Below are 16,659 nucleotides of genomic sequence, written 5' to 3'. Positions count from 1 at the left end.
AGTGCGCACAGAAATCTTGGAGAGCCTACAAGTGAATTGCTGACACCTTTTATTATCACTGGCTTAAATAAATGATTCAAGTGGCAAGAGAAGGAAGGATTGGCTTAATGTCGAGATTTACATGAGGGATTCTTGGAGCATTAGTTTCTCAACCACCATAAAAATGCTCTTATTTTGAGGATTCTTTTCTTGAGAAGGTGGGTTGTTTTGAGAATTCACAGACATTCCTTGGCGGGAAGTTTCTCCAGTGTTTCTAAGAAATACCATAAGTTTTTCTAATGAATGAGTAATCTCTCTTCTGTGTTGCTTACCCACAACCCACACATCTAACCTCTCATTTTAGGTCATGGGAGAAAAGTTTAATAAAGGAAGGAACTAATGACAATTTATCTCCCTTGGGTTTTTAAGGTAAGAAGGGCAAGATGTCTAAGACAATGCTAATTTGGACTCTGTAAAAAGGGGTCTATTTGCTTTTATTTTGTCACTAAAGTCATGAAAAATGTATCTTGTTTCAAAAATAACCACAATCAGAGCTATAACTAGGAACCGTTGCACTTGGGACATGCTTGGGGAAAGCAGCACAAAGCCCTCCTGCAGGTGAAGAGTTGGGAGAAACCCTTCCTTGTTGTGGGAAAAGAGAACACCAAGGTTATGGTACAAGGACGCTACAGGGGAAAATGCTACGCAGGAAGAAGGGTCAGGGATATGGGAAAAGCGTAGGCCAGGGAAGGAGCCTATCACAGACCACCATATGGTAGCTTCCTATTTTAACTAATCATTCCTGCTAACTAGGTGCTAAAATATGTTGTTTATCCATGTCTGAAAGACTGCTAATACTGCCAGTAACCCCTAAATCCAGATCCCTCTAAATTAGGTACCCTGGGGCAAAACTCTAGTCTCCCTGCCCTGGTTATGGCTCTAAGCACAACTTGTATATGTGAAAGTTAATTCTTTTGCCTGGGAAGCCTGAATGAAAGAAAATTATGTCAAACATAGATGTCAAAATAGTAAAATGAAAAATTCAGGCAATCAGTGAATTGTTTTGACTACACACAATGTAAAACAGCCAGATCTTTGTTTATATATGATATGAACATAAACTCTGAGGGTTAAAATAAAGTCTTCTCATGCAAATTCCATCATTAGCCATGCTTTCACAGACCTATGATGAACAATACTATCTACCTTCTGACAGAGAGGTGATGAACTAAAAATGCAGAATGTGACACATTATTAAACATGGTGAATGTGGGAACGTGTTTGGCTATGCATACAGGCTGTCTGTGAGGGAAATTAACTTTTAAAAAATCAGTCCTATATATTTTTGTTTTGAGGTACTTGCTAGTGCCAGAATCTTCTAGGTGCAGTACTATACAACGTGACTGGGGGTACAAAAGAAAATTGAAGACAGGAGCCTTGCCACAAAGATATTAAATACTAATTGAGGGGAAACAAAATATACACAACTGGAGCTGTTTGATAGCAGTTATGAAACATCCTCAACACGAAACAATGCAGAAACTACTAAACACAAAATGATTTAGAGGACACAGAGTTAATGAATGACCAAAAACAATGGAGGAATAAAAAGAAGGAGGATTTCTTGAGGAAAATTTCTAAAACTGTGGTGAAAACTTAGAAATAGATATTCGTTAGGATGTATTCCAATAAGATGTGTGCAATGTGAAGCTGTGCAGTTTGCATGCCTCATGTGTGTCTTCAAGTTCTGATCATCTAGAATACAAAGGCTATCTTCCTCTCCCTCCCTAACCACCCCCACCCCCGCCAAAAAAAAAAACAAACAATAAAAAGCTGATGAAGTTTAGTAAAGCCTGTGCAGACTGCTGAAATGATCTGAACAGCTGTGCCATGAATTTGATCTGGTGGCCAGGTGAAAGCACAGCCTGTGTTTCTATTTCCTCTAGTCATAATAACTCTGACAACAAAAGAGACAATATTAAGAAGTTGGGATTGATCTTATAAAAATTCTTTAATATTACTATTCACTCTATTTTTTTCTTTGCCTCACCCCACCCACAACATGAGTCAGAATTTCTCTCTCTAAATTCTGGTATTTTTCTTTATCTAAAGTAACTTGCTAATAATTTTTCCTCTCCTTCTACCAACAGCAGGGGCTAAGGCAGTAAGATGATTTAAAGAACAATTCTGATCCTTATTCTCATTGCCAGACCCAGCATCAGAACTCGATGGGCAGGTGAACTTAAGTCAGCGTTACTGAGGTAACCAGTCTGTGGCTATAGAGGAAGAATCAATGTTCAGAGGCATAGAATGAGATGTGCATTCTGAGACATCACTAATGTGTTGATTTGTTTGCTTTAATTGACATTCTTGTTATAAGAGAGGACTTTTATTTGGAGTAAAGAATGTAATAATATATATGAAAAAGTCAATAAACACATAACAATTATAACAAAAACTAACAGTAATCCTTTATATATATATTATATATCCTTTTATATATATTATTCTTTATATATTGAAATATTTGTCTTTGTGGATGGTTAAGTTCACAATAAAAAATAAAATTTTTAAAAAGGAACAAAGGCTTGATTTCTTCAGGTTACTAGTTTATAACCAGTCTTTTACCATCTCCCTTCACAATACAAAGCAGCACTCATAGACTTCATTAAGAAAAACCCAAGGGGCAGCTAGGTGGCACAGTGGATAGAGCACGGGCCCTGGAGTCAGGAGTACCTGAGTTCAAATTTGGCCTCAGACAATTGATACTTACTACCTGTGTGACCCTGGGCAAGTCACTTAACCCCAATTGCCTCACTAAAAAAAAGAAAAAAAAGAAAAACCCAGAGGTGTTCTAAACTATAGACAAAAGGGGGGAAAGGGGATGTCAAGGGAGGGCAGGGAAAAGGTTGTCATCTGGAATTGAATTTTTAAGTTTCAAAGAATAAATGAGCATAGGAATCATGCAGGGAAAATATTCTAAAGATAAATTCTGGAGATAAGTATGTTTTCATATAAGGTTATTAAATTAGTTACTGAAAAGGACATCAGGTTTTCTTACATTTTAATTTTTCACTTGAGAAACCAACTACAAGGGAAAGAAAATGCCAACTGTGAACTTTTCCACTTGGTTGCCCTGTAACTATTACCAAGGGAACTCTCAACCTTCCAAGAGGGTCTGACTGCAAAACTCTATCCTCCTCAATATTGCCTTTCTATTTCATATCTCCCTAGCGGAGCCCAGACCTTTCAGCAATAGCAGGCACACAAAGCTGGGCTTTCTCTTCCCCAATAGTCTCCAAAGGAATCAATAGCATTGGAACAGAATTTTGCTTTCCTCTATGAGACTCAGGACCAATGGACTTTACCATCTCAATCAGTCAATTATCAGTCAGAGAGAGTCTTAGTCAGGAAGCAGCCAGCAAGAGTTTCTAAGCCCAGATGAGACAGAAATCTGACCAGCAAGGCTTAGGGAGACAAGCAGATATATAAGGACAGAAAAGAAAAATGAGACAGTGCTCCAGGAAGCATGGCTCGACCGGAAGGTTCAGGCTGTTGTTTATGATCCACGGAAGGAGATGGATCAAGTACAGCATAAGAAGAGGAAAGGAAAGGAAATAAGCATTCGTATAACACCTATTATGTGCCAGGAACTGTGCTCAGTGTTTTACAAAAAGTATCTCACTGAGTCCTCACAATAACCCTGGGAAGTAGGTGCTATTATCATGCCCATTTTATAGTAGAGGAAACTGAGGCGGACAGAGATTTAAATGACTTGCTCAGGGTCACACAGTTGAGTATCTGAGGCTGAATTTGAACTTAGGTCTTCTTGAATCCAGACCCAGAATTCTATTTGCTGCACCACCTAGTTAAGTAAGATGTGACTTAGAGGGATTAGGGATCTCTTAAAGACAAAGCCCAGCATCCATAAAGTTGGAAAACAGTACCAGTGAACATTGGTCCTAAGTGAACTTGATTCATCAGTTAGCTTGATCCTGTTAAAGGTGGGGTTTTTTTTGGTTTTTGATTTTTTTGGCCATCCTTTTTCCTTTCTGTAAGTATGATCAGTTCTAGGCCCACAAGCAGATAGTTGCAGCCACAGAAAGGGGCCAAGGCCTGTGGGGTCACTCTGATTCTGGCTAGAGTAGAATGATTCCTAGGATATTCTTCTTTCTCTGCCCACTCCCTTCCCTGACCCCTGATCACTCACAAGATTTCAGTGAATTTCCGGAAGCTCTTTTACCTGCCTTGAAGTTTATCTCCTGGGACTCTATAGAAAGTGATTTCCTAGATGAAGTTGGCAATTAGGGTGATATATCTAGACAACTGGCATTCTACCAGGAATATTTGTTACTGTGAGGGGCACTAACAGCCGTGTAAAGTAAATGAGTGTTCCATGGGCCCTCTCAAGGACTTCATGGGTTTGTTAACTGTGTAATTGACCATTAGAGACCAAAGAAATGAGAAGCCCAATTTGTAAATAGTACTTACAAAGCTTGGGCTCTCTGAAAGCCTTGGGCAATAAATAACATTCCATTCCCCAAGGTTGTCTTAAAAATGATAATTCCAAGTATTTTTAAAGTCAGTATGTAGACTCTTCCTTCAGATACCTTAGCAAGGATTAGGTAAGTAATTTTAAAATATAATTAGAAGATAATAGCAAAGGAACTGTTGAATAGACCAGGTACTTTCAGGTAGAGCTTGGGAAATACAATTTAAAACAACATGAACAGTAACCATTGAAATGATTATGGCTGAATTAAAATCGCACTGAGTATTTTTAATTATCGTGGTTAAGACAATGAAATAAAATTTGTACAGGAGGGTGGCAAAGTCAGTTGCATCTAAACAATGTCAAAACAATAATTCGGGGGAAGGAAACAAGTATTTATTAAGCATCTACCATGTGGCAGGCATTGTAAAGATATTATCTCATCCTTGCAATAACCCTGGAAACTAGGTATTCTTATTATCCCCATTTTACAGTTGAGGAAACTGAGGCAGACAGAGGTCAAGTGACTTGCTTGGAATCACACAGCTACTAAGTAACTGAGGCTAGATTTGAACTCTGGTCTTCCTGACTCCAGGTCCCACACTCTATATATACTGCACCACCTAGCCAGCTCACTTGATCTGCTTGCCGTAAGGCAGCTAGGCGGCCCAACGTGTAGATCACTAGACTTGGAATCAGAAAGACCTGAATTTGAATCCAGACTCACGTTCTTAACTAGCTGTGTTGTACTCTCTCAACCTCACTTTCTTCATCTGTAAAATGGAAATAATAATAGCACTTATCTCCCAAGGTAGTTGTGAGGATGAAATGAACTATTCTTTGCAAACTTTAAAGTGCTTTATAAATGCTAGTTACTATTGTCCTTGTTGAACATTATGCAAACCAAGTTAGTGGTTAATGAACTGAACCTAACATTTTTCCACTAGGAATTTAGAAACAGTATAGACATAGACTTAGTGTCTTCTCATCTTTAAAAAAAACATACCAGATGCCATTCCCTGTCATATTAACTGGACTAAAGGATAATTTTTCCAGACTTTATCTCAACACTTGAGCAGAAAAGTATTGAGTACCATATCCAAAATCCTGTGGTACCCTAACCAATCTTACATTGTATGAGTAGGATGTAGCATGTATTAGCGAGGGACTCAAAGTATGTTCCCCACCCACCAGCTCATTAACCCACATAATATCCCAGTCAGGTAAAGAGAAGGAAGACATTTGCCATAAAGAAATGAAGAATGGTGACACTGGGAAATTGTTCATTCCCAAAAGTACACAAAAATCCAGTGATACAGAGAGAGGATGTGGAAAATTCTGGTCTCCACACCATGTTCCCTTTCTTTTTTTTTTTCAATTTTCCCCTTTCCCTTTCCCTTTTTTATTTTAAAGCAAGATTGAGGAAATTGCTAACCTGTTTCAAGAAAGGAAGGATATGAATTACACAGAATGAGCAAAAGGAAGCACATGCAAAATATGATTTCTTCTTGGACCTGCTCATCTCCTATTCCTGGCATTCTCCGTTGTTTAGAGGCAGCAAAAAACACACTACGGCTGGGAATTCTCAGCAACACTGCCTCTATCTCTGCACAGAGGGCAGGGAATTGGATTTTCCATTTCATGCACCATTCGTAACTTTATCACTTGGGACTCATATGCTATCTTTAACATACAGAGAGGGGGGAAAATAGCAGTAGCCATCTTTCACAATTGCCTTGAAAAATCCTGCTAGCTCCATTCACTTCATTATTTCTCAGGTCATGAGCGCACTAGTAAAAAAACCTACCATTTTCTAGTCTATTGTTGATATGCAATAAGTATATTCTTACTTTCATTAAGCTTGTTTTTATGAAGAGATAGTAAGTATAAAGTTAATCTTTTGACCAGAATCCCAGATCTGCAAGAAATGCAAAACTGTTGGTACCTTTTCTTTCACTCTAAGCAATGGTCAAACTGTACCCTAAAAGAGCCTGTCCTCACATATGAGCAGTTTAAATCCTAGGAACCTAACCTTCCAAGAGGGTCAGTATCTCTCTGGCTCTTCCCCTACCCTCTAGTGAAACTCTGATGAGCTCTATGAAACAAAGTTTAGTATGGATCATATTTAGGGCATCCTCAAAATGGGTGCCAGAGTCCCCAAATCTTATACAAGGACTCAACGTAAAATATGGTCATTGAATATGAGACACTTAAAATGCATGAGATACTAAGGAATCATGAGAGTCTGTTAATAATTTGGATCAGATGAGGTGCAGCCTGACAACTTTCTGAGGCTTTAAGCTATGGAGCCACTACCACTCTGTAATGATAGAAGACATTTACTCACTGGAAGGTCACTAAACCAGTGAAATTGCAGGACTGTTCCAAATACAGAAACATAAAACTTTTAACTAACCCATCAATACCCCCAAATAAGAAAACTGAACTTGAGCTTATTGGCAGGGCAACCCTCTGTCATTCTGGTGAATCTCTCTTTCCTACAGAGTCCTACAAGCTCTCCAAAAGACTTGGATCCCCACTCCGTGGATTTAGATTCCTGCTAAAGGTAAACACACTTTGGAGTTTGCTGAATAAACCAAACTCTCCTCCTTATACCTACACTGCCCAAATAATTCATTGAGTAGAAAACTGAATAAAGAATGCAATGGGGGGCAGCTAGATGGTGCAGTGGATAGAGCACCAGCCCTGGAGTCAGGAGGACCTGAGTTCAAATCTGACCTCAGACACTGGACACTTACTATCCATGTGACCCTGGGCAAGATACTTAACCCCAATTGCCTCACCCAAAAAACAAACAAACAAAAAGAACTCAATGGACTATTCTTTCTCCAAGGAGAACATTACATCAGAAAACCTCTCTTTTAAATGTTCCAGTGCCTAAACTCATGGTCAGCAATTTTGGAATCTGTTTCACCAACGAGGAAACTTAATGATGATATAGTCCAAAAAATTTCCTCTCTCTGCTAAAAGGCTAGATTCCAGAAAAATTTTGCCTAGAGTATTTAAAGGTTCCCCTTCTCAACACAAGAAGTAACTGTCCTTGAACTCTTCTTTCTGACATCTTTCAGACATGTGTCACATGGAAGCAAGTCATTCACTGTTTTGTGATATAAGTCACCATTGGTGCTCCTGGTGGAAAAAGATTGGGGATGGAGATCCTTTTCTCCATCCCCATCCCTTGTTCTTGCTGAACTTTGGAAGGAAAAGGGAAAGGGCTAAGTTTTAGAGGACATGAGGAGGGGTTGTTGATCTTCAGCCAGTCAATCACTAGGAATCCCCAAGGTCCCATCGATTGCTTTCAGATAATGATGCGCATCCTTTAAGTTGACTGGGGGAACTTCTCAGTTGGATCAGGGACTCCCTAGATCTACACTCCTTTCTACCATTATATCACATAAAGAATAGATTCATCTCTGACATACTAGCAGGTTCGGCTGTTTCATAGGATTATACCTCTAACTCCAATTATATTTATACTCTTTTATTTGTCAGAGGCAGTGTGGTATATTGGACAATCAACCTTGGAGTAAGGAAGACCTGGTTTCAAGTCCTACCTGTGCCATATGCTGATTATGTGACCCTGAACAAATTGGTTCAATTCTCCGTTCCCCAGACCACTATGTTACAGGCTAGGTTACAAAAAAGGTTCGATTCTGTAGGAATACAGTTTCTTTATGAGGAATTCCCTGCATCAATGATATTTTGGGTCCAAATGAAGAAAATACTCTTTTACTTGAAAATAGAAACTTTTTATTACAAAAAAAAAATTATTTAACTAGAAAAGTCACCCCAAATCAGCCAAGGGCTCTTAATTTTTATATTTTTCCTACAAATTATTTTGAAAATTGACTCCATCAAATCTCACCCAGTGAGTCACACATCTTTCCCATGTCAGTTAACCAAACATGGCCTCCTAAATACAGTTTATAGAGTCAACTCTGCATGCTCTGTCAGATCCCATTGGTTTCCAGTCAGCTTCAAACAAGGAGCATATAAAAAGGATGACTGTTTCAGAAACCACTAAAATTTTATACTTGGCTTTGTGGGGAAGGATTAATACATTTTAACCAAACCCCATAAGAAATGCAGGCTTTTTTGTTGCTTGCCTGTCACAGGAGTCAGAAACTCCCTAACATGTCAGCTTTTCCCATAAACAATAAGTATATTGTAAAACGGTTTATGGCTATTATAAAAATATTTTGACTATTTTACCCAACTACCTGAGTAAGACACCTGGTAGCAGTAAAAATCACTTTTACAGCTAGCCTTCCAGGACACAGGGGAAAAAATGAAGACAATTTCTTTTCTATTAAAGTATTATACAGCTGTGCCTAAGCAAAACATCTGTTATACTGTCTCGCCAAAACAAAGTGCCGCCATTTCTCATGATATTTATTTATTTCCAGTGGGAACTGTAAGGTACTCAGCTTGTAGCTTCCACCAAAAATGGGCTAAACATTTCATGGGGAGGGAGGGAGTCACTTCATGGTTCACCAGCCAAAACTATAGCTGATCAAACAGATCATATAGACAAGGGATCTAAATGAACCCATTTCCACTTCTCACTTCCCTTTATTTTCTGTTGGTTCCTTTCCTACATTTATCCTACTCCATATTCCCATATATTTATGAGGGAGGGCAGAATATGATCCTCATAGCCTGTTCTTGGCCTCAACCAGAAATCTTGAAGATAAACCCACAACACCTTTGTTCTGTGCCACACAGTCTAATAATTTGTTATGTGCTACCATTCTCATTGTTAATCCTGTTTTTATGTTATTTGATAGGAATAGAGACCAAAATTGTGATTTGATTGATATGAGGAACTCCTAAACAAGAGAAATCCCTCCACCAGTGGAAGTAAGCACCTTCTCTATGACTTAATAGTCTTACTGAATTGCCTAGAGAACAACTGCCTGAGAGATGAAGTGATTTGACCAGGGTCACATAGCTAGTTTGTCAGAGATGAATCTATTCTTTATGTGATATACTACTCCCATCACAGGCAACAGTATGACTCCTCTATGTAGGGAGAGGGTTGCACTGTGGTACAATGAAAATAGTGCTTCATTGAGAGCCAAAAGAGCGGGGTTCAAATCCTGCCTGTCAATAACATGCATGACCCAGGTTAGGTCACTTAACTACTCTAAATCCCTGTTTCTTCAACTATAAATAAGAGGGTTGAATTAAATGATTTAAAAAATTCCTTCAAGCTCTAGATCTGATCCTATATCCCTTTTCTCTTTTTTAGCTATGTAATCTTATTGTGCAAGCCTTGTCTCATCAACTAGATTGAGGGCCTTAAATGGACCAAGAGACAACTGTCTTCTGCAAATAACTGAGTTCATGTGAAACTGACTGAATCTATGCAGTGGCCTGTGTTATGAAGAGGAAAGGGCATCTGGCATTTGGAACCAGAGTCCTGCCCTTGAATCTTGGCTCTATCATTTATTATCCGTGTGGTATTAGACATATTGATTCTTTGGGCCTAAGTTCTCATTTACAAATGAGGGGTTTGGGCTAGAGGATCTCTAAGGTCCCCCCAATCTCTTAATCTATGATACTGTGACCATGTCTTTCTTTCCTATTTAGAAAACACCAGAAGTCCCATCACAATGGAATACCCTGAGTAAAAATATGAGTAACAATATTATCAAAAATTAAAACATGGGATCATAATGTAGCACCCTTTCTGGGTAAATGCTCTCACCTGCCTCTAACACTGGCAGGTTGAATTCCCAGAAGGCATTCCCCATCTCAGGGTTCTAAGGAAAATCTAATACTAGGCAGCTAGGTGGCACAGTAGTATAGTGCCAGGCTGGAGTCAGGAAGACCTGAGTTCAAATTCAGTTTCTGACATTTACTAGCTATGTGACTCTGGGCAAATAACTTAACTGTTTGCCTTAGTTTCCTCATCTATAAAATGTGAACAATAATAGTACCTACTTCCCAGAGTTGTCAGGATCACAGGAGGTAATAACTGTAAGTCAATTACTTAGCACTGTGCCTGGTACATAAGTATGTGCTATAATGATTATTACTACTACAAGTGCTCACAATCCTCTAGTGAGTCAGTCCTCAATATCAACTAATGTTCTAATATCAATAAACCAACAGAATTAACTGGATTTGAGAAAGGGGTATTTACTAAAATGGGAAGCATAATCAGTACAAAAACACCCCCCACCACCAAGTCTAAAACACATGCTCCTCTTTGCCCACCCAACGACCCTGGGGAGAGTGGGCTTGACTTTAGGGAATGCATTCAATGAAGAGGTAATTCATAGGTCCTGGTAGTTAGAAGTCCTTGTCACCCTTCACTGGGTCTTTATGAAGCATCCCTAACTCTCTTCTAGGTTCTGAGGATAAATGTTTGTCTTCAACTCCTGATATTCCCTCCACCCTCACAAAATACTTCAGTTTGCATCTTTCTAATGCACAAAACAAATCATATGGCGGCATGTCTTATCATTAAACTGAAGTTTCAGGGTCAGCTAGGTGGCACAGTGGATAGAACACCGGCCCTGGAGTCAGGAGTACCTGAGTTCAAATCCGGCCTCAGACACTTAACACTTACTAGCTGTGTGACCCTGGGCAAGTCACTTAACCCCAATTGCCTCACTAAAAAAAAAAAAAAAAAAACTTAAGTTTCCATGTGGGTGCTTATCTACACTTTGTATTTTCCCCACCGCTAAGCAAGTGTTTTATAAAATTTGTTGAACTGATATTCGACCACTCAAGACAGAAATTTAAAATTCAGTATGCTCAATTGCTTCAAAAGCCAAACAACTGATTAATACAGTTTCCTGTGGTTCTCCCAGATTTTCAAATGATTTTTATTTCTTTGATAAAATAATCACTAACATAGAATCCCTCAACTCAAAGACCACTGAAGTTTCACTTATGTGAAGTCTTTCCTGATGCCACCTCCTAGTGTCCTCACTCCCTAACTATACTGTATTCTTCTACTTTGCATTTATATTTATTATATTCTCTCCAACAAAATATATGCTGCTTGAAAGAAGAAATTATTTCATTTTTTGCCTTCATCTTCCCAATGCTTGGCGCAGTGCTTGGCACATTGTAGGCACTTGATAAATGTTGATTGACTTAAATACAGAAAAGTAGGGGCTACATTTTCTGGTATCCTCCTGACAGAAAATCATTAAGCTGAGAGGTCAGTATAGCCAATTCAGTAATGTTCTCCTAGAAGCCCATCACTCCCACTGGTATATCCAAATCCCCTTTTCACAGCCAAGTGGGATACTCTGATGTTGTTTAATACACAAAAACTCCAGCTCTTCCCAGTTAACTCAGCCAGAGTGGATAGGAGCTCTCTGCATTCCAGGCAGCTGAATAGCAGTGGTAACACAAATAGCACCTGGGGTGAGGATAAAAGTGAAGGTATGGGAGGGCATAAAATAGGCTGTGCCTTTTACTTTTGAGAACCCAGCAGAGCTCAGGCAGGAGAGGTTTGGTGACCTCACATCTCTCCTGGAATCTCTGCCGCCTCTCTGGTTTTATTTATCATGGCTGTTGTCAAAAGCAAAGGGTGAGAAATAGCTGAGGGTTATTCAAGGACTTTGCAGGGAGCAGGTGAGGGGGCAGGCAGTGGAGTAGGGAGAATTGAGAGTGGAGAGAAATTAAAAATGTGTCCAGAAAAAGAAGGGAACTCTTTTTTTCAGAGAGCAATTTAAATAATTTCATCAATTAAAAGAAAAGGGAAATTATTTTGGCAATGAAAGGATGCAAATTCAAGATCCTGAAGAGGCAAGTATTTCCTGATGGGTTGTGTTTTTCTTTGTTTTTTGTTTTTTGGTTGTTTGGTTGCTTGTTTGTTTGCTTTTTGTCTAAGTTGTCCTTATTTTGAGTAATCATCTACAGGATTTGTTCACAAAGGTGGAAAACATGGATAGCTTCAGTGATGCATTATTACGGGTCAAGGAATGCATCCCATAAATTTCAGGTCCTTATACAACTGGGCCACTCCTGTTCATAGGAAAATAATAAGCCTCAAATTCTCTACCAATTCAGTGTCTTTGCAGAAAGTGTCTCTGACAAATATCTGATAGACACAGTATTTAGTGATTTGACAAAAACAGATGATAAGAACCATTTCCCAAAAGATTTCTTATCAAAATATATGAACAATTTTCAGATTAATACTAATAAAAAATTCACCAGATCACTAAAATGAAAAATGCAACTTGAAGCAACTGAGAATTTACCTCACACCCATCAAACTGATAAATATGATGGAGAAAAAAAGAAAAAAAAGAAATTGTCAATGTTGGAGAGGCTAATGGAAATGTGACTTGATCCAATTATTCTGAGAAAACAATTTAAAACCATGCAAGGAGAAAAAAAAGACCAAAGTGTTCATATACTTTGTCTAAGCAATCACATTACTAGGCATATACCCAAAAAAGGTCAATTGCAGAATGTAAGGTTCCATATACATCGATATTTTTTTATCAACACTCTTTGAAATAACAAAAAACTAAAAACAAACTGATGTCCATCTATTGAGAGTGGCTGAATGAATTCTAACATACAAAGGTAATTAAATATTATCATACCAATGGTAAATATGAAGAAATTTTAGAAGGCTCATATGAACTCATGCAAAGCAAAGTAAGTAGAACCAAGGAGACAATATATGCAATGACCAAAATAATATAAAAGAAAACAAAACTAAAAGACATCCAAAATCAGGCTGATTTCACATTACTCTCTACAACATACTATCTAGATGATAGTCAAACTGGCCTACATGCTCATCCTATCTACCACTTCATTGTTTTGTTTAAGCTGTCCAGGCCGTCTCCATGTCTGAAATGCTCTCTTTCCTCACCTCCACCCAGGAGTACACTGGGAAATGTTTAACAATCAGGTCTTAATGGGAAGAGGGGAATATAACATAATTTTTAATTTAATCTGCATTATTGACATTTTCTCCAACACTTTAACTAGAAAATTAGTAAAAAAAAAAAAATAAATCAAGCCTTGATTTATAATAGTTGTCAATTTCCATGGTGTAAATGCTCAGGATGAAAAATTACTGATCACCTCCTATAGTTCATGTGAGCTGGTTCCAACACTGCTTCTACCTCTTAGAACTCCAAGCTTGAAGGCTTATAAGTTTCTAAAAGTAATGCAGATAAAATTAGAGAGAAACAGGTAAATGGGGAAAATCTTTGCAATATTTTTCTGTTAAGTCTCATTTCCGACATATATAAGTAATTGATTCAACTTTTGTTTTGTTTTGTTTTGTTTTTGTTTGTAGGGCAATGAATGTTAAGAGACCTGCCCAGGATCACATAGCTATAAGTGTCAAGTGTCTGAGGCCATATTTGAACTCAGGTCCTCCTGAATCCATGATACGTGCTCTATCTACTGCACCACCTAGCTGCCCATCAAATTTTTTAAACATTCATTTTTGCAAAATTGAGTTCCAAAATTTTCTCCTCTCCCTCCCTCCCCTCCTCCTAAAATGGTAAAGGCAATTTTTAGCATCTATTTTTACAAAATTTTGAGTGATTTACATTTTTAATTTTATTTATTTATTTATTTGGTAATGGACATTTTTATTTATGGTTTGGGGTTACAATTTTTATCCCTCTTTCCCTCCCTCCCCTGCCTCCTCCCTCAGGTGGCAAGCAATCAGATATGGGTTATACATGTATGATTATATAAAACATTACCATTTCATACAAAAAAACTTGATTAAAAGAAAAAATGAGAGAGTGAGAAAATAGCATGCTTCAGTCTGTTCTATCAAGATCAATTCTTTCTTTGGAGGTGGATAGTATATTGCATCAATAGTCCGTAGGGATTATCTTGGATCATTGTATTGGATTCACATTTTTTAAGAAGAAGAGACATTTCCTAGTTTTAAAATGGTCAAAGGATATGAACAGGCAGTTTTCAAAGGAAGAAAATCAAACTATTTTTAAAAACCTCCAAACCTTCAACAATTTGAGAAATACAGATTAAAGTAACTCTGAGATTCTACCTCATCCCCATCAGATTGGAAAATTGACAAAAATGGAAAATGACAAAGGTTAGGAAAACAGGCACATTAATGTACTGTTGGTATGACCATGAATTGGTCCAGATATTTTGAGAGGCAATTTGCAACTATGTATAAAGAGTGAGTGCCATTGGACTCAGTGCTATGGATACTAGGCCCGGGCCCCCAAAGAGATCAAAGACAGAGGAAAACCAGCTATATGTACAAAAAATATTTATTGTAATTCTTTTTGTAGTGGCAAAGAAATGGAAGCCAAGAGGATGCATATCAGTTTGTGAATGGCTAAAAAAATTATAGCATATTAATATATATGGAAATACTATTATAGATTAATAAATGATGACTACATGTCTAAAAATCAAAAGTAAATATAACAAAATTATAAAGATCAAGCAACACTCAAATTAAGTAATATGAAAAGATACCCTCAGTCTACCCCCTTGTGAAAGTGAGAGATTCACAAGTATTATACAGTATACATGGTTTGGAATTTTTTCAATGCATCAATCAATTATGCTGATTTTTCCCTCTCTAAAAAATACTGTTTTCATATTGGATGGCTCTTTGGGGGAGGGATGGGAAAGCATACTTTGGATAACTATGTTGATGCAAGAAACAAGAAATACCATTTTGAAAGTTTTAATGTTTTTAAATAAATAAAAAGATGAAATGATGAAAGGCATGATTTCAGAGAAACTGGGATGATTTGTATGAACTGATACAGAATGAAATAAAGAGAACTGGGAGAATAATTTACACAATAACTACATTATAAAGACAAACAACTTTGAAAGATTTAAGAATTCTGATCCATGCGATGACTAACCATGATTCCAGAAGATTAGTGATAAAGAATAATTTACTCACCTCATGAAATAGAATGATGGGCTCAAGATTCAAAATAAGGTCTATATTTTTGGACATAGCAGATGTGAGAATTTATTTTGCTTAACTATGCATATTTGTTGTAAGTGTTTTGTATTTATTTTTTAAACTGGAGTAAGGGAAGTGGGAGAGAGAGAAAATAAATGCTTATTATGTGAAGTTTTTTTAATGTTAGTTTTGGGGCAGCTAGGTGGCGCTGTGGTAAAGCACTGGCCCTGGCTTCAGGAGGATCTGAGTTCAAATCTGACCTCAGACACTTGGCACTTACTAGCTGTGTGACCCTGGGCAAGTCACTTAACTCTCATTGCCCTGCAAAAAAAAAAAAAGAAAGAAAGAAAATGTTAGTTTCCATCCTCCCCAAAATTACATTGGGTATATTTATATTTGTATATACATATATATGCACACATATATATGTATATATATGTATGTGTGTATATATATATATATAAATACAGAAGAGTAAATACAATATATAAATGTGTGTGAGACGGACATATAAATGATATATATATAAGTAAATATGAGATATCTATATATATGAGAGAGAGAGAGAGAGAGAGAGAGCTCTTATTTACTTTTCTGGATTTCTCCAGCTGTATCCCTCCAGCAGAATGTAAACTTTTTGAGGGCAGGAACTGTTCTCACTTTTCTTTCTATCTATCTATCTATCTATCTATCTATCTATCTATCTATCTATCTATCTATCTATCTATCTGTCGAGTACCCAGTGTAGTGCCTAGCCTATCAAAAACTTAGTAGTTATTTGATTGATTGATTGATTGATTGATTGATGGCCTCCCTTAATTTTTACTGATATCCAGCACAAGAGAATCCCCAAGGAAGTAAGAAATAGTCTGGTTTCCCAGCATCATTGTTGTTTGTGCTTTGTTATCCAAGAGAACCATGACATCAGGAGATGACGTTATGACTTGCAGTAAATTGGATTTAAGTGAGGAAGGACTGTGCAAAGTCACCATCCTAACCCTCTCCTCTAAAGCCATCTGAGCCCAGCGGCAATCTATACATAAGAATGACTGGAGATGGCTTTGGATACAGTGGGAGACTTGGGCCTTTTTAAAATCAAGGTTTTTCCCAGGTCTCAGTTTTCCCAAGGAAACACCCATTCAGTGATTAAGGCTAGGTAAGAAGGAAGGCAAGGAATGGCCTCCTTTACCTAGTCAAAACAAACTAATAAATAAATGAGTGGATGGAGAGGGGAGGGAACAGAAAGAAGGAAGGAAGGAAG

Source organism: Dromiciops gliroides, chromosome 1 (genome assembly GCF_019393635.1).
Source record: "Dromiciops gliroides isolate mDroGli1 chromosome 1, mDroGli1.pri, whole genome shotgun sequence".
NCBI lineage: Eukaryota > Metazoa > Chordata > Mammalia > Microbiotheria > Microbiotheriidae > Dromiciops > Dromiciops gliroides.
The sequence above is the reverse complement of the archived record's forward strand: the minus strand, read 5'-3'. Positions refer to the sequence as shown.